Here is a 27,157-nt window from a genome sequence, read left to right on the forward strand (position 1 = left end):
GGGGCCGTGCGGGAGGATTTAACACTTCCAGAGCCGCGCACAGCCAACTTAGAGCCGTACTGAGCATCTCCGTGCTGCGAATGAACGTGAGACACCGCTTCCTTTCTTATTTCTCTGTGTGTGTGACTCGATCAGGGTTTTCTCGCCATCCACCTCTGCGTGCCAGCCGGGAAGGAGCAACTTGAACCAGCTGTCCCTTCCTGGTTTAATATTTGCAGCTCGAATAAATATTTTGTTGCCCTTCTGCCTTTTTCTCAACGCCTTCTTGTAGTGGAGATGATTAATCAGTGAGGTTAGTGGCCAATTAGGCATAACCTTGTAGGAAAATAATTATGCCAGGATATATGGGTTTGACTACTGATGTGTTACAGAATACACCCAGATCTTGGTAGCTGTTTCCCCATGTGTGCAAATTCAGGGTGTTCTCGATTTTGAGTGAAAAATCAAAGTGTAATGACAAATATGTTTTTACTTCCAGTGGAAGACTATTATTTTCCTTGCAGCTTTAAAGTAAAATGTGTGTGTGTGTGTGGATATAGAGAGGAGCTCTTTTTTTCCTGGTCAGTCACAAAATGTTTTTCTCCCTTTTTAAATACGGTCTTTCCAGTGCTGCTGGTTGCTTTGACTGTTTGGTTTGCAGAAATGAATTTCTTTTTGGTGCCCTCAGAGTCTCGTGAGAAGAAGTGCACTGCTGTGCCTTGTGAGGCTGGTCGTTTTAACTGATCTTGTTAAATAATGCTATTATTAAATGATGGCAAATGGAAGCAAATGTGTTTTTCATTGCCCACAAGTTGTGTTTCTGAGCTAAATTTCTTTTTATGGCTGAAGAGGCTCTTGCACTGCAGTATTACAATACAGCCATATTAAAAAGGTCCTTGGAGCAAATAACCCTCTAATGCTGCAGCTACGTTTTCAGTAGACTTCAGTAGTTCTTTGGGAAGTAATTGTGTTGGATTTAAGGAATCTGGGCTGAACGGATTGTGCTTTTTTAATTGTGATGTTAAACTGCTTGTAGATATTCATGTAGATGATAAATCTAAACCCAAAATCTAAAGAAGCAAAGCTCCAAACCCAAGGCTTTATTTTTAATGCAATAACTTGTCTTTTTTTTTTTTTTTTCCCTCCAACAGGTTCTTCTGGTATTTTTTCTGTCTTTTTTTTCTTTTTGCTTGCTTCCTTCTTCCTTTAATTGGCAGGGAGGTCTCCAGCTAGAATATCTTTCCTTAACCAAGTAGAGTGCAGTAGTACCTGATACCATCATTCTCTTCCATGTATGGTTTACTCTGTCTCTGATGCTGCAAGGAATGAAGGCAAGGAAAACTAGAGACAAAAGGGAAGGAAGATTCCTGAGGCCGATGATATTGGCAAATTGAGAGATTAAGGTTTATTCTGAGGAACCTCACCAGGTTTTACATGGTTTCTTTGGGATGTAATGCTGAAAGTGTAGGTCAGTGCGTCTCCTTCAGTGATCCCGGTGCATACTTGGGAGGTGTGAAAAGCAGACATGGAACTAAGCTGCTTACCTCCTAATGTCAATATTTGGTGCTAAAAATTTAATTGTGAGCCAAAGACAAGCAGGTTTGTTCTTCTCTCTAACTGCAGCTCTTAATTACTGGTTTTTGTTTGCTCTAGTAAACAAACACATAGCTCTTAAAATTGAATTAAATATATAAACTGCTTGAACCAGAGCCGGGAGAGAGAATAATTGTGTTTGTTTTAAATAATAAATAAAAAATTAAGCTATTGCTCCAATGACTGGCTGATTACAGTCTTGGCCTGATCACTCAAGCAGTGCTCCAAGCAGCTCTCCAAGCAAGCTCTCTGTTTCCAGCACCCTTTTCCTGGATTGGAGGCTGGAAGTGCTCGGGGTGATGTGTGGGCTGACGCCTGTTTGACTGACAGACACCTATTGCAGAGTGGCACCCAGTGCTCTGTGATCCTGCCCCTGTAATGATTTCCTCCAGAAAGCTGACAGAGAATTGAAATGTTTACAACCAGGTCTTGGAAGGGTTCTTTAAGATGCAGAGAGAAGGGTAGGGAAATCCATCCATTTTTAGATCTCCCTAATCCCAAGCTTCTGTTCCTGTACTTATGCTAATTTTTTATCGATTCAGAAAACATTTCCACTCCACATAGAGTAGTCTTACAAAGAAATTAAAGTGGGGAGGAAGGAGTGGCTGAAGGAGACATCCTACTTAAGTCTTTTTTTTCAGGTTGTTTATGAAATTGAGGCCATTGATGAACAGTTGTGTGCTTTGAAATTAGATTTCAGTGAGAGGACTAAGCTTTCCATCCTGTGCTTGTTCTAAGTGCCAGGTTATCTGGAACACTGCTTATTGTAAAGATGCAACATCAGTGTTCTCCTGGTCAAGCCCATTTCTCCATTGGAGCAAAACCCTTGGGAATCATTTCCCATGTAGATGTCAGGTACTGTGTGCAAAAGGAGCTGAGCTGGAGTCAAGACTGGTACCCAGAATGGCAGTACATGAGCAGCAGGGAATGTGAGTCAATCACTTCTGAAGTTCATCTCTCCCCTTACTGAACTTGTGTGTGTGCTGCAGATCAGGAACATGGTTTGTGCTTCTCTAACCATCTGACTCTGACATAAAATCCCTTTGCAGATCCATCTGTGCTCATCAGATGAGCCAAAGTCATGCTTGTGCCTGGTATTCACGGTCTGGTACCAACCTTTAATTTTACCACTCAATTCCATACCCAAGCACTAGGAGTGTTTGCTGTTGAAGTAGGATGCTGTTGGAGGTCTTCCATCACCCTATTTCACACTTTGTGTAGGGAAGTAAGCATGATGTTGCAGCCAGCCCAGCCTGGAGCTGGCAGATAGGGATGCTTTCACAGTGACACCTCTCTACGAGGGGCAAAGGAGGAGGGTTCTGATACTGAGAAAGTACCAAAATGGATATATTCCCTGTGCTCCCCATTTATCTGCCTATAACTCCTCTCTTGGATTTAAAGGATATCTTTCTGCTATCAGAACTCTAAAGAAGGAAGCAAGTGGCATGTTTGTGATTTTATGCTTTACCAGAGATGCAAAAGCAGGCTGGAAGTGAAAACAAGCTGATATTAACTGCTGCTAAGAGCTCTTGGAAGAGGGAATGAGAAGTATTCTTTTGAGTAACCTGAATAGCAGGTGGAAATGACCCTATACACGGTGTCTATAAAACAGCATGTTGGATAAAATGGTCCTATTACAGGAAGTGCAGAGGGCAAAAATCCTAAGCAGTCTTGACAATCGTTTTGGGATTGTTCTGCAAGAAAATCAAAGGCTTGTCAGTTTTTGCTTTTATGCACATAAATCACCTTTGCTCCTCCTGTTTCAAAAAATGCACTGGGTCAGGACTTTTCAGTTTGCCTCCACAATATTGTGAGTACTTACAGTAGAATACACCTAACAAACAACAGGAGATTCCTATTTCACAGCACTTTCATTTTTCATCAGTATGCCAAGTTAAAGAGCCTCCAACTTCCCTTTAAAATAGCATGAAGATTGTGCAAGCCGGTTAAAAGGGAGGAGAATGCATTCCGATATTCCTCTTTTATATCCACAGATTGATGCATTCAACAGCCAACTCCTTTGATTCTTCCAACATTTAAACATGAGTGACTTAGTGGAAAAACACTGTGTGAATATTTACTCCTGTTTTAATGAAGCAGGGTTCTATTGAAGTCAAAGCAACTGCAGCTGTTTCCTTAGGCTGAGGATATGGCCCAGCAAAGACTTTTCTAATTGGCAGGAGGCTGGTTTGGTACCATTCCTCGCAGGGCAATATTTTAGAGAAAAAAAATAAATCTGCCTAACATCAGAGGGATTTCTCATTTGAAAAGTTAAATGCTCCTCAGTGAGAGGTGAAGGTATTACTCCAGCTCAGAGAGTGTTTTGCCTGACTAATATATCCAAAATGTATGTTGGGATTGCCCAGCACTGATAATTCACGCACCTCTGGAGTGGAATACAGCAGCCATTCCGGGATGGAAACATTATGCAGGAGGGGTTTAGGGAAGAGAAATGAAGAAAAATTAATCCAATTGAAACTGCAAGGGGGATTTAGGAAGCAGAATGCAATTATCCGAGTTGGATATTGGCCAGGACATGTTAGTTAACATTTTTACTCTTGCAGGAATTATCATGGGATCTTTAATGACGATGAATGGTCAGGGCTGTATTTTACATCTCATTTGAAAGCCCGAGCTTTCATTTCTTCATGAGGATGAAGTGAATGCTTTGCCTTCCTTCAGGATGAGTTGCTTTAGTCAATCTGCTTTCCTCCCACAGGCTCAAGGCTCTCCAGAACACCTGCCTTGCAATTCCACATGTCCAAGGGTTTTCTTCACCCTGAGCTACTGAGTCGAAAGGAAATCCAGACACTCAGCATTGCACATCAAAGCCCAGTTCCAATTTACATGGGCTTCATATGGAGAAGTTCCCCTACAGTTTGAGCTGGCCATGGCATAGAATCACAGAATGGTTTGGGTTGGAAGGGGCCTTAAAGATCACTCGGTTCCAGTCCCGCTGCCGTGGGCATATTTACCTCCTTCCCTAAGCAGTAGTGTGCTGGTTTTCTCCCCTGTTTTATGAGGACTAATGGATGAAAGCGTTATCTGTCAGCAGTAAACAGATGATAAAACTTACTGGAACTGGTGTTTCTGAAGAAAGGAGTTGATGCATAAAATACTTTCTTCTCTATATTTCCAATTTTCCTTGTAGCAATCTGAACTTGAATCTTTGCTGAAACAAACTAACAAATGAGCATTTCTTCACTGTAAAAAGTCATTGTCTCGTTACAAATGTATTTTTATATCAGTGCTTCTGGTATTCAGGCAAGGAAAGCTGTGGGATGGCAGTGTGCTTCTCCAGGGGAAAAGAGGCTTCAGGTTCTTTTGGAGGTTTAGGGAGGGTGTATTTATTGTAGTTCAGTCAAATATGGTTGTGGAAACTTGGAGGATTGCTCTGTGTCTGCTGAGTTACTTTTTAATCTGTTTATCAAAGTGCTTGCAGACTGTCTTAGAGGTCATGAAGCAGTAGCAGATGCTGGGAGATAAAATTAGATATGCATCCAGACTTCAATCTTTAATTTTATTAACAAAAAGGATGATGTAGTAGTAGATACTTTATTTTTCTTTCCTACCGGAAGACCTGTCCTGAGATTTTGGTTTCCTGCAAGCTCAAACATAAGTAGACTGTGCTTCTAACCCACATACACCACTGATACACATGTGCAACACAGCTAATTAAAAGATAACAGAATACTCTCCTTGTAGCAAAGATTTTTGCTATTTATATAGGAATTTTCCCCCAAACTCTCATGGTAACATCACTGTCATTAATTTAAAATATCGTTTCAAAATCACTCAAAATATACATAATGTATAAAGTGATACATTTTGTGTCCAGGGACTTTCTTTCTATGTTTTCATGTATTTGTGGACAGTTTGGATTGTTGTGTGGTTTGTGGGAGGATGGGTAAAGCCAATATCTACATCCATGTGTCCTGAATTTCTGGTTAAAAGTAAAGAATGACCACTCCACCTGTTACACAGTGTGATGGTGCTGTTTGTATAGAATTTGTGGGGTGTCAGAGGGGCAGCTGTGAGTGCTGGGTAGAGTCTCATCATTCTGTTACTGTCAGATTTACCTCAGCGTACAGCTGGGTTTTAACTATGCTCATCTCCTCTTAGGATGTGAATCAAAATCCCAACTCTGAGCTTTCTAAGGTGTTCAGAATATGTGGAATATAATGTTAAGGGTCAAAAGGAACCGTCATTGCCATCCAAAAGCCTCAGAGGAAAGCACTGTTTCTTATCTTTGTAAAATAACAATGGTTTTGGTCCAAGGCTTCTTAGATGTGTAAGGCTGGATTTTGACCCTCATAAATAAAGTGAATGGGCTTAGGGACTTCCCACGTAAATAAAGTGCCCATTCCATCTGCCTCTGTGTGGCTTGACCCACAAAATAACAACAAATGCTTCCACTGCTTGAAAGAATTTGATGAATATATTATGCTGGCCAGGTGTAAAGCTGTGATCTGTGACATTTCATGCCTCATGTGGGCATTGTGCTGTCATGTGGCACAGTGGGCTGCATTAATAGAGTCTTTGGGGATAAAGAGAGAGAGAATATGGACAGAAGCTGTTGTTAGGCAAAATAAATTATAGAGTAGCTCATCCAGTGTGAGAAGGATTGAGAGTGATGTAGTTTCAAACATCATTTTTTCAGTAATTGTGCTGTTTGAGTTGTGACCTACTTTAATAACATTCTATCGTTTTTAATATTTCTTTATTCATTACATTTTATACACACTCAGGTGGTTTACTGCAAACTGTGTGGAAATTACAACGAAGGTCAAGTGCTCTTTGTGAGGATAACTTATTACTGAAAATATTAACTGTTGTCATTACTGTTTTCCAACATGAAATTTTATTTGTCTGGTGAATGAAGAGATGATGTCGGGCTTGTGTTAAAGTGTGTGATTACTGTCAATAGACCAAAGTCCCTCCAGTCATAGGTCTGAGATGTACATGATCATTGAACAAGTCTCACTTTCAATTGATTTATTTTTCCCTGCACTGCTAAGCTGGTACAGGCCCTTATCAGAAACATCTTTCAGATTAGGACTGGTTTATATAGATTTAACGTTTAAATGCCTTCAGTAAGCTGAAGCTAAACTGAGAATTGCAACTTTGGTATTGGAATAACCATGCTTACACTTGGCTTTGCAGCCTTTCAAATGAGCTTAAATTCATGCTTTAAATTATATTAGTTCAGTATTTTTCATGTGGAAAAGGCTTTGGTCCACAGGAGGTCTGTGCAGAGTTGGAGCAGAGCCTTAGTTAGAGTTGAGAGCAGGCTCTCTGTGGCTCATGATGGTGTCAGTTAAATCACAAGTGCTCCACAGCGGTTTTCCATACAAACAAGTTTCCAACAGTGGCCCTGTGGTTAGTGGACATGTAATTGTGAATTGTGAGAGTTCGGAAAAATGTGTCCTGGGATCAGGACATCACCTTCTCAAATCATAATTCTACTTTGGTAGAGCATGTTTAGGACTTGGCTTAAAGCTGTGGAAATCCATACTGTTGGGAAAAAAAGGAAAGCCTTGCAGCATCCCTGCTATCTTTACAAAGCCTAACAGGCATGTTGGATACTAATGCATAATTTTTTACACATTATTGAAATAGAATAATTTTAGGTAAAGGTCAGCTGTTCATAGTGTCTAACATGTTTCAGTTTTTATTATGCATATTTGAGGTTCCTTGAGGAATCACGTCTAGAAAGTGTGGAAAGAAAACAGAAGGGTTGCAGTGAATATTCACCCCTTAGGCTGTTGCAGCAGGTCAGGGGTTGAAGCATTTCCAGCTTTCTCATTGTGTTATCAAAATTCTCCCCTGCTGGTTTGATGTGGTGGACCTAAAGGTTTCCTGATCCAAAGCCAGAGAGATCTCAATTTAGGAGTCATGGATATCTAATTTTCCTTCTGAACGACATAATTTGAATTCTGTATAGTCATGTCTTCCAAGTATAATCTGGAACAAAACTGGATTAATTAGGTAAGTATCCTACTTTTAAAGGTTCTGGACTCTTCTGCTTAGGTTTGGATTAGACAAATAGGTTAGGAATGTAAGAACTGTTTTATAGATACAAAAATGAGAGATTTTTAGCTGTCTGTTTGCTGAGTGTCATAGAGCTACATTAGACAAAGCTTTCATGTCACCTCAGCATAAGAGAGGTAGTGGAACAGGAGAAGGTTAGCTCAGAAAAGAAAGCACTTCTGCTAAAGACTTAGTGAAACCACGTGGAGAACTGAATAAGGAATTGTCTTTTCCATTTAATTAAGTGAAGGGTGTCATACAAAACAAGCAGGCAGCAGGCACAAGAGCTTCACACAGGTGGTGTTCTGCAGGTGCCTTTGGATGCTGAGGGTCCTAAAAGCTAACACAGAACAAACAATCTTCTGGAAAACTTTGTGGTGGAACTGAGGACCCAGACAAGGGGTGGTGCTGCTTCTGGTGCAGACACAGCAGGCTCACAAATGTCTGGAGGCTGGAAATGTGTTGTGGTGAGTTATCACAATATGTGTCTGCTCTCGGGGACTGCCAAGGAGTCAAGGTTACTGCACACAGGGCCAGCTGGCCCTTTGCTGAGCCAGAAGGGCTTTCTTACACGGAGGTAAGAACTCAGCCAAAAGCCAGTGTAGTTCAGCATCTCCTCTCCCCTGCTGTCATCTGGGTTTCTCTTGAGTTAAAGCTATTTGAGAATGGGAGGTGGTAAAAGTTGTTTCTAAGAGACAGACAGCAGTGCTGGAGAAAAGATGTTTTGTTCTGGCAAGGCACCCAGTGTGCAAAGGTGTAGAAAACTGAAGTAATCTGTCGTGCAGATGATTTTGCTGTATTTTTAACCAGTGACTTTGGCTTAAGCCTATTATTTCACTTGGAGATCCGTGCTCTGCCCTTGGTGTTTGACAGTGTAATGATCTGTCTGCTGGAGCTGCTTGTTCTTCTTCAATAGTCATGTTGGATATATCTGTACCTGGCTCCACAGCTGTACAAAGCTTGCAAAGGGACTCAGCAGAATTTTAAATGCATGTATTAAAAAAAATGGTTTAGAAACCATTATATTGCATGTAGGTCATGTTTAAAGCTTTGTTCCAAGCTCATGGCATGGAAACTCCATTTTTATTGGAAGTGGAGAATCTTGGGTAATTGCTTGACTTGAGGAATTAGGGCTCAAGAAGAATGCTAAATATCATGAGACTTGTGATAAAATCTTAAGCACTGTCTAAGCCACTGAAGGGCTGTCAGATTGTAATTAGGTTTGATCATTATCAGCTTGAGCCAGATTTGCACACAGGTTACTGAGACATGGAATGCCAGTGCACTGTTACCAATTCCTCCAGCAACTCAGTTCCCAGTGGAACCCTTCCTTCATGATGGTGATATGGACTGATCAGGCATTTTTCTTCTTTCTTTTGTATTTTTTTCTCTATCCTTGAGAGGTTGGTACGAGTTCAAGTTATCTAGTCCTTAGTCACAGGAGACCAGGCATTTCCTCCCATGTGGAGGAATGATCTTGGCTGAACATCACTGGTGGTCCTGTGGTTTATGGTTTGTCCAATTCTTTCTAATTCTGGAGATCAAGGAATTACTTTTGATTCTAAATGCTTGTCTTTGAAATAGGTTGTTTTTCTGTGGAAATGCTTGTTTTTTTCTATAACTTTCTGTTTACAATTTTTGAAGAAATAATAATTTGATAGTAAGAGTGTCACCTTATGCAGGGTCTTGGGGGTACAATGACACTTGTTAGTGGGAGGACCCAGAGTAAGTTTATTAATAATTCTGATGATTAGAGACTGTTGCCTTCAGATTATCACTTCAAGTGCAAATACACAGTGGAGATTACACACAGCAGCATTTAAAAAGCAGAGTTCAGATGCTGTAATTGTGCAATGGAGCCACTTGGAATTATTTAATAAAAGAGCCGCACAAAAAGGTTCCTCGCTCTAATTTCATTAATAATGTATTTTGCAGTTGGCTGGAGACATTTGGCTGGCGGCTTTTCTGCCAGTGTGTTGTGGAACAAACCAGTAACCAACTAAGATTTCCTTATTGGAGCTATGTTGTGTGTCCTGGCTGCTGAGAATTTCACATTGGCAAGGAAATCATAGAGCCCAGAAGTGCAAACTGGGGAATGGAATAGCGTTTTTTACCTGTCAGCAGGTGTGAACAGATTGGAACAGAGATGGCAGCAGTTGTGCTTTTCGAAGGAAAATGCCATGTCCATTGAAGCTAGTTAATGTGATGTGTATCCTGATTTATTTTCCCCCTTTATTGAAGAAGCAGAATGGACACACTCTCACTGGCATGACAGACTTTCCCAAGAGCAGTTTATGCAACACCAGCCTCTTCTGCCAGTGAGATTTCTCTTCCTACCTCTACCTATTAGTTGCAAACATCATATTTTACCTTGCAAATGTCGTGTGCTGGCTCTGTGGTTCTGTTCACCTTTGCTTCCCCTGCAGCTCCCACACCTGATTGGGCTCCCAGCTCGGCAGTTGCTTGGATAACTCACTTTCTGCCTCATTTACTCCCCAATGGCTGCTGAACAACATTCCCTGAATTCAGGGCCAGCCCAGCTTCGTGACTGGCTGCTGAGGATGCTGCAGTAGCACTGTGTTTAGTGACTTCTCTTTAAAGATGTTATAGCCGTGAGTCTCTGGAATTGTAAAGCTGAATTTCATTGGCTTCACCAGAAGGAGGGAATGAGCACTGGGAGAAAATACACCACTGAGGGTAATGTGAGGAATTCCCGATCAGGGATTCAGCAGAGTGGAGCTGGTGCCGGGGTGGTACGTGTTGGGGTATCACTCTGTGCTTTACTGAAGTAAAGCCGAAAGTTATGGTTACCTGACCCATCCTGAACATCTCTTACCAGACAAAGCCATGTGTTGAGTCACTCGTGTTGTTGGTACTTTGCACTTGAAGAAGTGTATGCCTGGGTTTTGGAGAGGTTGACATTTTTTTCACTGAGCTTAAGACCTCCTCTAGAGTAAACCTTAAACTTAAGACCACTGTCTGAGTTCTGACCTCTTTTCAGCATGATGCTCTCAGTAACATGGAACATGAGTCAGGGCTGTGAGCTGTTCCCCATCAGTTGTTTTTCTCTGTGCAATATTGTGTATTCAGTCCTTAGTGGCTCAGAAGGGAGAGTCTTTAACTGATTCCCTTCTCACAGGTACATCTGCACCTTTGTGGGTCCTCACTAATTTGGTGATCGCTGACTTCAAGGCTGTGGGGAGATAAGCAAGTGTGTGTGTGTGATTTTTTTCATTTCTTTTGTTAAGGTTCTGCTCAGTCAGAGCTGAGTCTTTTTCACTGGAGGCTTGTATGGGCAGATTGTGGCTTTTTTCCCCATGTGTTTATTTCTAATATCTTTCTTCCATCATATTTAAGGCCCTTTTTAAAACCCTGGGTGTGTAGTTCCTGACTCTTTTGCAGTTCAGGGACAGCACTGTGACTGCCTACCTTATGCCCGGTCTTAACCAAAAAACCCTTTTCATGTGCATATCTTACCTATTTTTTTTATCAATTTTCCCACTTAGCTAAAAGTTCTTGGTTTGGTTTCAGAATCCCAGTGTCTTAAGCATTGGAAAGTAGCTGGTATTTTTACCTGAAACATCCTATAAATACCATACTAACAACAAAGGAGCAAAATGCTACCTAAACTCAAGTAATTCTGACTTAATTCCTAATCTAATCGGGATAACTAATTGAGTAAAATTGGGGCTGAGATGTGGCATTCATGTGCTTTGTTGTATTCAGGTGATCATCTGATTTACAGTTGTAATGTTGGTTGTCTTATAGGTGACATGTTATTTTAGATTGCAGTGGTGAAGTTGGATGGCTGCTTGTAATTGTGTTGGAGGATGGGAGAGACAGCAGAACTAGACAGTGATCCCGTTTTCTTGGTGTTTTTCTCTTGGAGGAGGCTGAATCTGCCTGCCTTGGCAGCACTCCATAGCAGAGGAGCTTGCAGTGATGCTGCAGTTTTGTTGGTGCCACTGCAGACACAAAGGCTAAAACAAATCAAACTGAGCTGAGAGGAGCAGATGGGGCAAGTGAGAAGTTGGGAAATCATTCAAAGTGTTAGACACCGAACGATTTCAATTTTCCCGAGACAAGTGGGTGCTGTGGCACAACATGGCTCTTCCTGACACTCAACACACGTGTGACAATTTTGGAATAAAAGCTGCATCAGGTGTTCTCTTTCCAAATTTCCCTGCCTGAGGGAGAGGGTTTGCATTTGGCAAGGATAACTGTACAGAGGGTGGGGCAGTGGGAACAAGATTATCATAAATCCTTTCAGGTGTCTTGTTGACCACTCTGAGCGGGACGTGTATAACAAATGAGCCAAGTTCCTCCTTTGGAGGCAAAATTGGAATTTTTAGGGATATCACAAAGCTAATAGAGTAAAAGAAATTGGACAGAGATACTACTTTCTTTTAAAAATGTTGTTTTGATTTTAATGTTCTCCTTAAAGGATACGATTTCCCCCAGAGGGCGGGAATAACCAAAAGAATAAACCCCTCACTTTGATAAATATGAATGTTGGAAATTTAGGTGTCTTCCTGTGTGCAAAGCCCAAGTAACAGCCTTGAAGATGGGAAAAAGTCTCCCAGCCTTTTCGGTCCTTAGTGATGGTTCTGCCTTCTCCTAGGAGTGGTTATTTTGGGTGCTACATTAATAGAATCTCAGGTAAGGCTGTCACTATGGCCTGAGCTTAGTGTTTCCCCTGCTTATATTGTTTATAAAACTTCAGTACTAACAGGTGTAGAGTGTGGGGAAGCTTGTAATTTTGAGGTGGAATGCGAAGATCTGAACCTGCATGGGCTGGTAGGATCAGCTGGGCTGTACTCCATCAGTAAAGAATCCACAGGAATTCCTCTGAATGTGTGACCTGTATTCCTCTGTAACATTGTTCTTCTTTTAAAATTCCCCTCTAAGGGGTTTGGTTTTTTTTAAAGGCAGGGAAATGAGATGCAAAGAATTTTGTTCCCACCCAGTTATTGCAACCTAGACACGATTTTGCAGTATTTTTTGTTTGTAACTGCATAAATAGCCTGTAGATAATTTAAAGCCTGTAGCTTTAAATGCTGTGGGGCACTGAAAAGTTGGACTTAGGAAAAATGTGTATGATAAGGCATAATTCCAGCAGAAAGAAAAGGAACTTAAAAAGCATTTGAATTCTTTCTATCCACCCTACAAAGAAGAAAATTGGTTTGCAGGAAATATAGGTCGTGGCTCTGTTCTGGCATCTTGTTGTTGCTGTTTTGTAAGTACACTGGATTGCTGGCAGCACAATTTGGGACTCCCATTATAGCTGCTCTTTGCTGTCAGACCTAAAGGCCAGTTAATATCCCATATCTGATCTAATGCACTGCTCCTCACACAAAGAAAATTTAAAAGGTCCTGTGAGTTTGGTGGGGTTTTTGGTTTGTTGTTTGTTGTTTGTTTTTGTTTTTGTTTTTTTTTTTTTTAATAAGTTATTGAAAGCCAATTTGGAGACTCTTCCTGCTGTTACATCCAAAAGTCAGTAACTTCAGTAAGGACCCAAGGATCAGAGATGCTCTGTGAATGGGGCAGTGAAGTGAAATTCTTCTTTTCTTCCCTCTCCATGGTTTAAACACAAAAGAAAAGGAAACCTTGTGTTGCTGTTCCATGGGTTTTACAGACACAAGTTTATTACTGGAGAAAAGCCTTGGCTTTTTGAACATGAGATTAATCTAATTTGTTTGTGTTTGAAAAGGTATTAAAGGCAGCTGTAGTCTGTGATCTAGGTTGTCTGGTTTGGGTTTTTTATCAATATAATGCTTTGTGGATTAGTCTAACTTCACTATTTCCTACTCCAATGGGAATGTGGGGTCCATTGAAGTACATGTCACTGGGACACTCAAACGTTTGACCAGTTGCTATTTGAGTCAGCTTACTTGGATGACATCTGGAAGACCAAGGGTAGATGCCTAAGCTCCTGGGAATCATAGGTAGGGAATATAGAGAATACAGTTTTGTGGGAAAGGCACTGCATAGGATCCACAATGAAGATGTGTTGAAGACATCTCACAGGGAGTGCTTTCAAGCAACTGTCATTAAAATCCCATGTTCTGATAGATATTACATTTTTGAGGGTGTTTGAGCATCATGAGGATAGTAAAGATATTCTTTTTCAGATATAAAAAAAGCCAAAAGTAATACCTTTAAAAATGCATTTATTTTTATTATTTTTTGTATAAACATGCAAACCTGAGCAAACAGCCCTAGGAGTTGTGTCTATCTGATTGAAATGCATGGATTCTTATATGTAAATTATTATTGCATGCAGTTGCATGAAAAAATGGAAGAGCTGGGTTTAGGACCCCTTGAAAATAATCTATTTCTGTTAGACATGCATATAATTTAGATATATGCTTGTCTACGCAGTGTATAATTTTTCAGTGGCTCTTTCAGAGGTAATTGTGGAAGGCAAAATGTGCTGTGTGAATGTGGTACTTCACATTGTAGAATGCTGCCATGAGAAAATATATGATTAGTCTGCAAATAATCTCTTCAAAGGCCCCATTACAATCCTGAACTCTCAGATGGCTTGGGTAGTCTTTGCTATCACTTTGGAGGAAGAGAGAATGTTAAAACCATTTACATGTATTGTCACAAAATAATTTTATGGGGTTGATCCTGCCTGACACGGTGCTTCACGCCATGATGGAAAATTCATAAATGTTTGCTTCAATTTGATGCTCAAGAAGCACTTAAAAGAGCTCATTTCTGTAAGAGTTATCTTCTCTCTTTATATCCAATTCATAGATTATGGTCAAGTGTTCATTTTTATGGTATTTACAAGAAATCAGTAGTGCCAGCTTGCTCATAACACCCTCCCTCTCCCCCCACTCGCTGCCCAGATTCCTCCTTGCAGCCTCAGGGAACAAAGGGAGCTGAGATTCTGAGCCATGCTCAAATCTGATTTAATACTGCATTTTCCTACAGGACACCTGTGAGAGGCTGAGTTGTTTGTGGTCAAAGAGTCTAAGGTTATGTCCATTATACTACAGACAAGAGTACTGGTTAAAAAGTTTTTGAGCTGTCTAAATATTTTAATTTGGGATGAAGTTCTCAGTCTTGTATTTGCCAGCTGTGTGTGTGTCCATGCTCTTCCCTCTGCTCAGCCCACAGATCCCTAGGGATGGTCTTCACTCGGAATTCTAATTCCCTTAGTGGTAAAGCATCCCACCTTTCTCTTTGCATGGACTGGGAGTTTATCAGGCAGTCTGCTCTGGGCATTGCACTCTTGGAAGAAGCTTGGATTCATGTGGAAATCTCTCTATTCATCAATTCATCAAACAGAGGGTTGAGCTGTCCCTTAAAGCATTAGCTGCAAAATCTTAAGCCTGTTTGTGGAAAAGTATGCTGTTGGATCCTGGATTAACTGCAGGTATAGTGGGGGGAATGAAACCTGTTCGGAGTTTGTGCAGAAAGTACCCAGGTCTAGATAAAATATAGATCAACAGCATGCCAGTGCGTGTATCCTGTCAAAACTGAAACATGATCTCATGCTTCCAGACTGGAGGTGACTCCTAAACATGTCACAGTACTAGTGATGCTTCAGGATTAACATGGAATTGCTGGAATTGGATCAGGAGTGCTCTGTGCTGAGTAACTTGACTTTCGTAATTGGTCATGTGTGATGATTCTGGATAACAGCGTGTAATGTTGGGATGATGGGTAAGCACTTGGAAAAGAGATCGCTGTCTGAAACTGGCCCCAACTCCTAATATGGGATGTCAGCTTTGCTTTTCCTTAGAGAATTTGTCTGTGGTTGTCTTGCTTCCCTCCAAAATGGAATTGGGGGTTTACAGTTGCCCTTTAGGAAGGATATTCCCTCCTAGACTGTTCTACACTTTGGTTGGCTGTTTTGGTCTGCCATCATTAGTAAGGCCTTTTTTTTTACAGATCACTTAGGGTTACATAACAGATTAAGTGAGAACGAAAACATGTGTGGGGTGTTGGTGGCTTAGTCCTGAATCCAGACCTGGCAAACCATGTGTTCTGAATTGAGCTAATTGGGAATCCAGAGCACCTGTTTGTCCACTTGCAGTTAGAAGAATCATCCTTGTTTTATTCCTACTTTTGTTGCCTTGGGTAAGCAATGATGACTTGCTCTCATGTGGTGTGTTCTCCTTTATAAGAGATATTTTAGTGACTTCAGAAGTGGGAGGAAGACCAGCTGGCTGTAAAAGAGGTATGTAGGATTCAGTCTCTTCCTACAGTTGCTTTTGGTATTGGTTATGCTTGCTCAGGTAACACATTTCTTTTATTCTGCTGTTTCGTGTCTTGGCCTTGGTGTTCTCCATGAAGGAATCATGCAGCTTGGGCAGCACAGGGCACACACCAGTGCTGGTTATATCCCAAATGCTCCGTGCTGAGGGAAGGTTACAGGAAAGGTTGTGGTGAGAGAGCTCTGAGGAGCAAAGCATGTCACACATCATCAGACTGCAGAGGTGTGGAGATGACACGTTGATTCTGTTACTCAGTGCCCTCTGGGTGCCTGTGACCAGGTGATGACACTGATTTTTCACAGAACTTCAGCTGCCTTTCACAAGTTCACAATAATTTATCAGCCTACAGTGCCCCCACAGTGAGTGGTTCTTTTTGAACCTCAGTTTGTGTTCCGTGGAATTAACGGTTTAAAAGGTGTGTCCACAATACATTAAATAGCTAGATTGGTTTGGGAATTCAAATTTCCTTCAGACTCTTTGGTTACCATAGCAAGCATAGCAGGAAATGTTTGCTGAATATTGGGATTTTATTTGTTGAGATACACTAGAAATGCTCATAATCTGAGTTATTCTACAATAGAATTAATGGAGCCAGCAGAACAAGCTTAACCAAGACTTACCAGTGCCCCCCGTTTTCAGGTAGTGGTCAGAAGAGTCTTATTCTTTGAAATAATAAGTCTGCTTGTTTCTGTTTAGAGTAATAGGTAATTTCCTTGGACAAACCAATGGAAGCAAACAGTGTGTTTGAGGGGACACAGGCAGTGAGCAGGAATGATTTCAGCTGAGGAGCCTGTTCAGTTCCTGAGGCAGCTTTCAGCCAGTGCATTGGCTACAACCACCATTTTCTGAATCTTGTAATGTTTTTCTAGTGTGAATTTGTATGTTGGATTAAAAACCTGGTAATCAGTGAAAAAAAGAGTAAATATAAAAGAGGTGGGAAGGATCCTGTATAAAGAAGATTCCCTTTCTGTCCTGGGAGTCTGACTGATGGCAGCAGTGCCAGGAAAAACCGATTCAGAGATCCTTGAGGTAAATGAACCTGCTGGACAAAGTCTGGGCAGGGACATCAAACCCTGGGTAGGTGTATCTATGAAACCTGTTGTTGTTTGTTTTCCCATGATGTTTCCTCAGCAATTTTCAGTCACCAATTTTCACTCCTCATACAGAAACCAGTTTTGGTCAACAGACCCCTGTTCATTCTTGCCTGTCATTGTAGCCAGGGCTTGTAACCACACCTGTTTAGCTGCTGAGCCCCCTGAGTTGTGCTCTGTGTGCTTCAAGCTCACAGGAATCACTGCTGTAAACATGCACTGAGCTCCTCTGTATCTGTCCCTGCACTGAGGCTGGGCTGGGATGTGCTGACCTTTCCAGGAAGCCCTGGGCTCCCCTGGAGATGCCTCCCTGCCACCCAAGATCAGTTCTATGCACAGTTTGTGGCTGGTATTTTTTAGCAAGGTTGTATTTTATTACTTTTTGAGCCTTGCTCTGGTCAGACTTGCTGTTCTGAGATGAACAATATCTGCTGTTGTTGCATCAAATGCTGTGTTTGGTGTATTTCTGACTCACAGAAAGGCTCCTACAGCTCAGGGTAGTCACACTTTAAAATGTGTATTTATAAATTTAAAATTACCAACACTTTTTTGCTGGGGTGTTTTAATTTTTTGGTTTGGTTTGTATTTTTCCTCCACATAAGCCCCGTAACAAACTGATCCTTTGACTCGCCTACAGATAAGATATTTCCAGTGAGAGAGGCTGTATTATGGGATTCATTTTGGAAGCTATCAGGGAAATTACTGTAGGCTTTTTGAACAAATTAGTCAGCATGTGGAAGGACCACAAAAAGGCTTTTTCCCTTAAGATTTTAAGTAGGATCTTATGAAGGGAAGGAAAAAACCCAATGCCTAGTAATTAAAGAATTTTTTAAATAATGAAATAAAATTATGCAAACTCTGGTTTTGGACGTGGGCAAGTTCTTAGCTGCTTCTGCTAGTGAAAGTTTTATTTTAAATTAGGGAAAAGGAAATTACTTAATCTCTGCTTCAAATGTGTGTGTATATATGGGGGCGTGTGTGTATCTGCAAGATGTTAAAGAGTTTGGATTTAGGCTGATGTTAAAAAATTAATGTACAACTTGTAGGTGTGAAATGATCAAGGTGACTAATCTGCTGGGCTATGGGAACCTCAGGAGCTCAGCCAGTGATGAATATGATCAGCTGAGTTTACCTGAAGTGCTTATCCTGGGGAAAAAAACCAGGGAATCAGATCTCTGGGTCTTTCACAGGGACTTTTTGATTATTTGGAGAGGGGCATTTCTTGGTGCTTGAATTAGGTTAATGTTTTGTGGGTATACTGAGGAGACAGGAATGATCCAGGGCATGGGGGAACTGGGGAAACTTTTCATGGACTTTTCCTGTTGAATAAAATGATGTCATTGACTCCTAATGACACAGGTTATAAAATGAAAGAGTCAGATTGTTGGAATAACTTAATCTGATTCTTGTAAATGTCTGACACATGGACAGTGGGATGTTAAACTCCAGTGGGGGTGTAGGAGAAGAGCAGGTGTGGCTCTGGAGGATCCCAGCAGTAACCTGTGAAACTTTACACTAAATAGCAAAGAACTTGGAAATGTGCCTCATCTGTGCATGGGGCTAATTGACTTCTGTGCCATTTGGTCTGTAGGCTTGTTTGTATTTAATGTACTCTTTGGATTCGCTCTCTTTCGACTGTTCCTTTGTGCATCACAGACCTTGAGATCAGACAACAGCCACACTGAAACCAGTCAAGTAATTTTTTGGCACACTTTCACATCAAAGGACGGATACTGTGTGCGTGCATCTTGCATAATCTGGGATAGATGAAACCTGAGACCATCTTCTTGTAAATACTTCTGTTAATATTTTTTTTTAATTTTCCTCATTGGGTGTAAGGAGGGTCTTGGGTTCTCTGTGTGGCTTCACCATCTCCATCAGTGTCCATGTGTGGGGTGTTAGTGCTGTTGTTAGTTCATTAGATGCTCAAGGTGGATTGTAAGGGAAGTCAAGGGAGCTGTGTGAGAACCCCCTGCTACTTTACATCCTTCTTTGTGTGCCAACACCTGTGATGACTTAAGTTTCACAAATTCCCTGCTTGAACTCCATCCCATTTCTGAGTGACACAAACATCTGCATGGGTTGTGTGGTTTCTCTCTCCTCCTCTTGCCTCTTCTCCCCAGTGTTATTTTCTGGGTGGGGGTTGCACATTAAAAATAACAAAAAAACCCAAACAAAAAAATTCCCACCTGGAATGACTGAATTTGTCACAATAATTAAGTATGGTAGCTACTGCTCTGGATGGGTTTCACCTGCTAAGAGCTACTGCAGTCAGCACCATATGGTGGCCTTTTTTTTCCCCTTTTTAATAGACTTGGAGCAGCAATTTGTCTCACCCGTGAGGCAGCACCACAGCGTGCATTGCTTAACAGAAACAACGTCAAACTGGTGAGCTTTTCATTTTAAGTTTCCAGGAGCATTTAGCTGAGTTTCAGAGCCTGGTTTTTGGCACTGTCTATTTGCATTGTAACTCTTTGATCTATAAAAGTGAGGGGCTGAAGGACAGAAGGGCTTGATTTTCTGACCAGAGACTCCTCAGTACTTCAGCCTTAATGTTAGCAAATAATATGCTAATATTTACCTGCCTCTCAGATTTATTGCCAAGCTCCTGTCAATGTCTGTATGTCACCTTGAGATTGTGGAAAGAAAATTATTGAAGATATGGAAAATATAATTTTATTTGATGAGTGGACTGAAAGTGCAGGTGGAATTATGGGTATGTGTGTGCTGTGAAAGAGGGCCTGGTGCAGGATCTCTGATCCTCTTCCAAAACACAGAGCAGTGTTACAGTACCTTGATGCTGTCCTTGAGGGCCTTATCCCTATCAGTGCCATGGTGATGTGTTCATACTACTTGAGCCTTTTTTTTTTTTTTCAATTCCCAGAGGTACTCAGATTTTCAACAACTTGCTGCACTGTGCCCTATAAACTTATATAGTTACTGCAAACCCACGAGTAGCTCAGGATCCTCCTCATCTTAAAGCTTTGCCTTTGTGATTGACAGACACAATGAATACAAAATATGAATTTTTGCATGCTTAGGCTTCCTTAAAACTTGGGCAAAGCTGCTACAGTTGTGCAGTACCTTATTAGCTTGGAATGACAACTCCAGAGTGGAACAGTGACCTGGTAGCACTGCAAGTTAACCTGCAAGTTAATGCGTGGGACTTGTGTTTAATTCCCCCTTCCATTACTGACTCTCTGCAGTGCCAGGTAAATTGTTTGGGTTAGGGAGGCAGCAGGATTCCCAGCCTCAAAGGGCCATGGGAATACACCTGCAGAGCACAGTGGGTCTCACATCCTGTGCTATGGGAGGTTGTAAACAGCCCATTTCAGACCCTGTCAGCTCCCCAGGCGAAAGTCGATTAGGGTTGTGCTGAGTCCTCATTCAGATGCAAGAGCTGTGGTCCTGGTGTCTCACATCCTTCCTCCCTGTCCCCTAATTGGTCCTGGGATCTTTCAGTGTGTGATGGCCATCTAATTCTGGATCAATATCTGGGGTTACTTTTGTTATATGATAGTGTTGATAACCCCATTCTGCAAGTCGCTCATTTGGCGATAACCAAGTCCTCTGCTTAATTAGGAATATCTTCTCAAAAATAAGATCTGTATCTGGGTGAAATGCAGGTTACAAATGGTTGCAATTTAACCTCATGTAGCACATTTCCTACATCTGTCCTGTTGTGTTTCTTTTCCCTTTCTTTAAAGGATAAGAATGCAACATTTCTAGGGAGTACAGGTGTTGAAGTTCAAGATCATCTAAAGTGAGATGAGTTTGAACCGTCACACACCCAGCCTCGTTCCTGTCTTGCATCCTTGTGTTCTTTAACTGGAGTAAAATGCACTTTTAATTTCACAGAGCTTTAGGAGCAATGGGGAGCTCTGAGTGTTTTTTCTTTTTAAATTAACCAACTTATTTGGAAATAAGATGTCACTTTTTGTGTGGGCAATGCCCCACCTGTAGACCAGGTAGCTGCAGGATGGAGCATCCTCCAAAATGTGGGACTTTGCAATTCCAAAGGCAAACTTCTCTTTAATTTTGCATATAGAGTACTTACTCTGCACAGGAGATCTTTTAATCTGAGTTTTGATAGGAGTGGGATAGAAAGAGCTATGTCTGGGTGTTCTCTAATGTGATGGGAGAAGCAGGAGCGTAGGGAGGGTGGTGCAGTGCCCAAGAGCTTTTTGTTCTTCACAGTCTTTTAATTTCATGTATCTTTGCCACTTGCTAGTGCTCAAGTACTGTTCAAATGGGTTTCGTTTGCAAATTTAAATGAGCTTGCTAATGTTCTCATTTTAGCAATGCTATATAGAAATACTGATTAAAAATGTCACCCAGTGGTTTTAATCTGTGAGGAATAGGCAGTTCTTGAAAAAGAACATCTACTTTTTTCTCAGTACACCTCCATCTCAGCAAAAATGGTGCTGGTAATGTTCCTTTGCCTGAAAGACATGTGTTTGGCTGGTTTTGAAAAAAGTAGGAATTTGCTCTCTATTTCTGAAGTACCCGTAACATTCAATCTCTTCAACCAGCTCTGGGTTTGAAGTTGGAAGTTGTGGTCTGAGGGGAATCTGGCCCACCTTGCAGTTACTGGGGAACTGCCCTGAGCCAGCCTGCACTGCAGAGCTTCCCCAGGGCCCAGCACCTGGAAGCCTTTGGTGAACTGTTGTAAACTCATCAAACAGGGGTTGTTTGTCCAAAACCTCTTTCTGTCAGAAATTTTCTGCTCAGCTGTCGGATCTGCTGGTACAACACAAAGGATGTTTGTGAGGACACTGCTGTCGGGGTCCTGTTTTTTGGTAGTCAAGAGAATGTGTCCTGCAGTAGGAGGTATTTCAGAGAGCAGGTGTGTGTCTTGGACAGCCTTACTGGGTTCACTTAGAATTGTTAAGGTTGGAAAAAACATTTTAAGATCATCAAGTCCAATTTCTGCAAGTCAGAGATTCCAGTTAGGAAAGAGAAAGAGGGACTCACAGGGCAAGTGGATTCTACTCTCTGGAGCAAACAGATGTACAGTATCAATTAGCACATACCTGAGGGCACCTTGTGGACTTAAATAAAGGAAGGACAAGACCAAGACATCACCTTATGATTTACAAGAAGGGTGGGTTGTGTAATAACCTTAGAGCAGGATCATAAAATATTTTGTTATTCCTAAAATTCTTTGAGGAAAAAGAAACTGGAGGATATGAACACCCAGGGCATGGAGCCCTTAGATAGGAAAACAAAACAAAGTAAAATGGGGGAAAAAAAATATAACCCATTCAATTTCTCAATTTCAGTGAATTTAGTGTCTTCTATTTTAAAACAAAGATGGAGGAGGTGAGAATCAGTTAACATAAGCCAACACTAGTATTGGATATGTTCTTTCATATATGAAATTATCCCATAATTGAGACAAATTGCTTGAAGCATTAAAACATCCCAGAAATGCTGATGTGGAAAAGACCTTGGGAGATAAGTCAGTAGGTTGCCAGGCTCTGAGGCGAGATCAAGTGTACCTGTCTCACCTCCAGAAGCTGACAGTCTGTCTAACCTCTTCTTAAACCTTGGATATTGATTTCACATCTTCCCTAGACAGCCTGCTCTGGGTCTTCACCACTTACTGTTAAAAAGACTTTCATTTTTCTAATACCTAATCCTTTCTACCACTTGTCCTCCTGTCAATTGTGGGAGAAGAACTGATGGATGTCCTCTTCTGCCACTGCCTTGTTGGACACTTGTGGATGATGCTTAGCACCTCCTTAAATTAATCTCAGCTTTGCTTTGCAGGAAAAGAAGAAGAAGAAAGGAAAAGAAATTTTGGTTCTTGTTGACGGTGCCTGTGAAATCACTGAGTTGTTTGTGGTGGGGTTGTTTTTTGGTGGTCTGCTTTATTTTCTCTGCCTCCAAATGACCTTTCCCCGTATTTTAAGGAGTAGCACTCAAAATGGGATATCTTTTGAGATAGTCAATGTCTTCATGGTGCAATAGGAAAAGAAGAATAACCTCTTTGGTCTCGGCATATCATGTTTCTGTTACACTTCTCTGATATTTCTAGTTTTCCAATAATACTGTATTTTTTACTTGCATTCATTGTAAGTGGCTGAAGTACAGATACTTGGCCTTTTATTACCTCACACTTTGACCACATGAATTTTAGAAGGAAGAATAAAATGAACAAATAGAAAGTGCTCCACTGTGTCAGGTTTCAGCTCTTGGATATCGTATCCAAGTCTCCAACTTGTTGGTATATTCTTTCACTGCTGATTCTGCTCACATTTCTTAGCTCAGTGTCATCTACAGCTGTTGAAATGTTCTTGCTGTTTAGTCCTGAAAGAGCAATGGCATCTCTGATATTGCTGCTGATGGAGCCATTTCAGAGATCATTTATCAGGAAAGCGTTGGTGACTTCAGGCCTTGAGCCACTTTCTCAGCAGAGCTTCATATGAGCCTCTGAATGTCCAACCTTCTAAAGATTACAAAGAATTTCTAGGTTTAGGGCTTGACATCACTGCTTTTGCAAAATTTGTATATCTTTATTTACATTTTAGAGTGGTTTAGAGCTGATCTCCTGCATGCTGTTGGTGATTTAGATTTTTAGAACCCTCTGAAATTGAAAGAAGATTTTACATATTATTTTTATAATATTCTCTTAGAATTATTTCTTTCTGTGTGTTGATGTGAGCGTCATGTGGTCATTGTTTGGATCTAGTAATACCTCATAATCCTCCAGTGAAGAGGAACAAAAACAATTGTTAAAAGATCTATTCCACCTCCTTGAAAAAAGCTGCCAGAGTTGTCAGGTAGCTCAGGTGGTTTTCAGGAAGAACTTATAAAAATCCCATAAAGATGAATAGCAAAGATCAAATCCCATAAAGATGAAATTATTTGCAATATGTAGTTACAGTGTATTTATAAAACACTCTGAGGTTCTTGAGTCTTAAAATACAGTTAACAAATGCTTTCAGACGCAAGGTGATGCCAGTGCATTTCATTTAAGCAGTTGGTATTTCAGGTTAATTTTACACCCAAACTGAAATGAGGAAATAAGAAAAGCACTTTATGAAATGTTTGGAGGCATTGCTGTGTTGTCTAAAATTACTTGGGGAAACAAATAAAACTCCTCCCACGTTCTGAAACATGAGTATCTAAAAGGCCTCATTTTATTTAGGAGGAAAATGATCAGGAAAAAAATGCAGAGCATTTTTACAGTAAGTATATTTATTATGCACCTTCCATGAGTGTTTACAATGATGTTTTTCATCGATGCACTCTGTGATAATGATTCACATACCACTTTGAAAATATGTACTGGGTACCATGTCATGCAACTTGGTTATCGCTCTCTTTGGAAGAATTTAGATTCTCTGGAATTTTGTAATACTCCTCTGAGTTTCTTGCCTAATGGTCCACTGCTCCTCCATAACTCCTGGCTTTCCTAGAGCTTGTTCTGTCTTTCTCCTCCCTTTTTTCCACTCTTTGCTGCTTTTGGATGCTGTTTGAAAATCCTTTACCCCTTCTGCTCTTTGTTCTGTGATGCTTCAGTGATGCTTCCAGCACTCCCATTCTGCTCTTTGCTTTTCCTTTGCTCTCATGCACTTTCCTACCCCAGGAAGCAATTTTTCTCCCCTTGTGTGCTTCAGTTTTCCTCTTCTCCTTGTGCTGGAGACAATATTCCTTCGTTGCTCACTCCCTCCTGTCTCCCTCCTGTGCCCATCACCCTTGTCCCTGCCTCCCTGCAGCCCATGGCAGCCCATTTCCACCCGGGTTTCCAGCTGCATTCCCACTGATATCCCTCCTTCCCCCCTTCCCCCATGGTTTTCCTGACACTGCTCTGCTTGCCTGCTCTGTCTGATTAGCTGGCTCCAGGCTGTGAGTTAAATGTCAGTATAATTTTTTCTTTCTTCTAGTCTTAAAGAAGTGCCATGAAATGGAATTTGAACACACAAAAAAATTCGCTTTTGCTGGGAAAGGCTTAACCTGCAGTGTCCAAATAAGCACTGAATCCCCACAAGGTTTCCTTGCATTTCTTGTTAGAATCCATCCTCATCAACAGTTGCATAGTCTGAAATGCTGGAAATAAAAATGGTGTGGTCAGTGAAGTAATGCCACTGAGTGTAGTCTCTTTGTTCTCACATCTTGAGTGGTTGCAGTTTCTCTCCTCTCAGGCTACGACACTGTCCTCGAATAACAGTGATAGTGAGGGCATAGTTGTGGGTGCACTTCACATCTTTGCTGGGCAGCTACTGCTTAGTTTTTATTTATTTAATACAATAGTTTTCAATAAGAAGACAAAAGATCATAATCAAGTTTTTATCTGAGCTTCATGGAGGTTATTAAAAAAGAAAAATACTTTCTGGCCGTGGCCAGCAGCCAGTAGGTGTGTCTGACCAACTGTGACCAAGAAAATAGGACGAGCAAGACAGTGAAACAGGCTCTGTGCTACAAATCAATCCACTGATGACAGGCAGGACCAGGGTCAGGGTGCAGTGGTTTTGTTCTGAGCACTGGGAAAAAGGTCAGGAAAGATGAACAGCTCAGCAGCAAGAGGGATTCTGGAGTTTGTTTGTGCCTCTTGCTGAACTTTCAGCATTGAAGAGGTGGAGGCAGGCGTGGGCTGGCCAGGCAGATGCCTCTGAGTAGGGGCTGTGCTGGGCATCATAACTTGCACAAGTAGCCACTGGGCCACTGCTGGCCCTTTTCCCAACAAGGGCTGGTATCCATGATTGACCTGCTGTGCCAAACTGGTGGTAGGGATGTGGCAGATGAGCATCAGGCATAGAGGGCTTGACCCGTGCTTTTGGCATCCCCATGGCACGTGGGAATCGTGGGTGAAGAGCTGATGGTGAACTCAAGGGCTTGGCTGGGTTGGGGCCAGGAGAGCCTTCCATGGCCAGGCACCAGTAGCTTGTGCTTTTGATCAAAACTGAGTCTGTCTGCTTTATCTATAGGGAAAAAGTGCTCTTATTACATCAGTGATGCCCCTCTCTCAATTTAAAGCTCTTCTGTATTGCTCTCAACTATTCACAGATACTTTATATTAAGATAAGGATCCTTGTTTGGGTTTTAGAGAGATTTAAAGTAGCCTGAGGGAAAGCAGTGCACTGGCAAGGGCAGTTACTGTTCAGTGAAAAAGACATTGCTACAATAAACACAGCAAACAAACCCAGGGCAGGAGCAGAGAGATGACATTTTGGGAATTAAGTCCTGCCTTGCTGTGCTGTCATTCAGGTCAGTATTTTCTGTCAAGTGCCATCCAGGAGCCACAGTCTGCGTGGTCCCTTTTCCCTGAAGGGGGAGGCTGTGTCCAAGGTGCAAATGGAGATACCACAGACAACCACCCTGGAAGGATATCACTGGCTTTTTATGTACTTAACATGCAGCAGCAGATGAAATTAGAGTTGGCTGTTAATAAATATATAGGTGATTATAACTGGAATTGGGCTGTGCAGGGTGTTCTTCTCTGTGGATTGGGCTAATGACATGATGGAGGGAAACACAGAGAATTTTGCTAATTAATGTGTGTTTGATTTCCAAAGATAAAAAATGGAATAAGTTAATATTTTACAACCAGTTCCTTTTGCTTTCTTCATGAGTTGAACAGGGAGTCTCTCAGAGGATAAACCCTTGATGAGTGGAAAGATGAGGAGGAAATCTGGTTTTAAGAAGGAATGAGAAAATTTATTTGTACATGGCACATTTTGCTTGCTCTTTTCCCTGTGCTCGTGGGAACTTTTTGATGAAAATCTAGTAAAAAATAAATTAGACATCGATATAAAAATGAAAATTCACCTACTTTTTACTTGAAAAGTAAGCATTTCTCCTAAGCCAAAATGTATCTTTTAAAAAATAGAAGTTAAATTGGAGTGAAGTTGGGTGCAGGGTTTTAGCTTCATCTATTAATGGCTTTTTTATGATGGTGCATCTAGAAGGTCTTTAAGAATCTGACTTCTGAGTGCTCTGCATGTTTCTTAAGGGAGTCTTTCTGTTGTGTCGTGTTCTTGGCTGGCTTTTAGACCTAAACACAGGAGACACCGAATTGGGATCTCTAGATTTGTTTACATATGAGACCTTGAGAAGGACTCTTGAGCAGAGGTTTCATGTGTTGGCACTTTAATCCTGTCATATCTGAAGCTCCATGGGGGAATAATTTAAAAAAGATAAATATGTTTCTATCAGACCAATTTACGTTTTCCCCCCTTTTCACAAAATCTCACCCTCCCTAAGATTTGTGATTATCCAACCTCAGCT

The 27,157-nt window shown here is 41.2% G+C and overlaps 1 protein-coding gene across 8 annotated transcripts in view; it reads left to right on the plus strand.

Annotated features, from left to right (window-relative positions):
* The first annotated feature begins 1 nt into the window (after position 1).
* DAB1 (DAB adaptor protein 1) overlaps positions 2 to 27,157 on the plus strand; it is a 433,753-nt gene continuing 406,597 nt past the window's right edge. For all 8 annotated transcript variants that reach the window (XM_018072295.2, XM_018072293.2, XM_018072298.2 and 5 more), the window contains exon 1: positions 2 to 86. The gene's annotated coding sequence lies outside the window, so the exon portion shown is untranslated. The remainder of the gene's footprint in view (positions 87 to 27,157) is intronic.

Source organism: Manacus vitellinus, unplaced genomic scaffold (assembly GCF_001715985.3).
Source record: "Manacus vitellinus isolate BGI_N305 unplaced genomic scaffold, ASM171598v3 scaffold_21_pilon, whole genome shotgun sequence".
NCBI classification, from domain to species: Eukaryota; Metazoa; Chordata; class Aves; order Passeriformes; family Pipridae; genus Manacus; species Manacus vitellinus.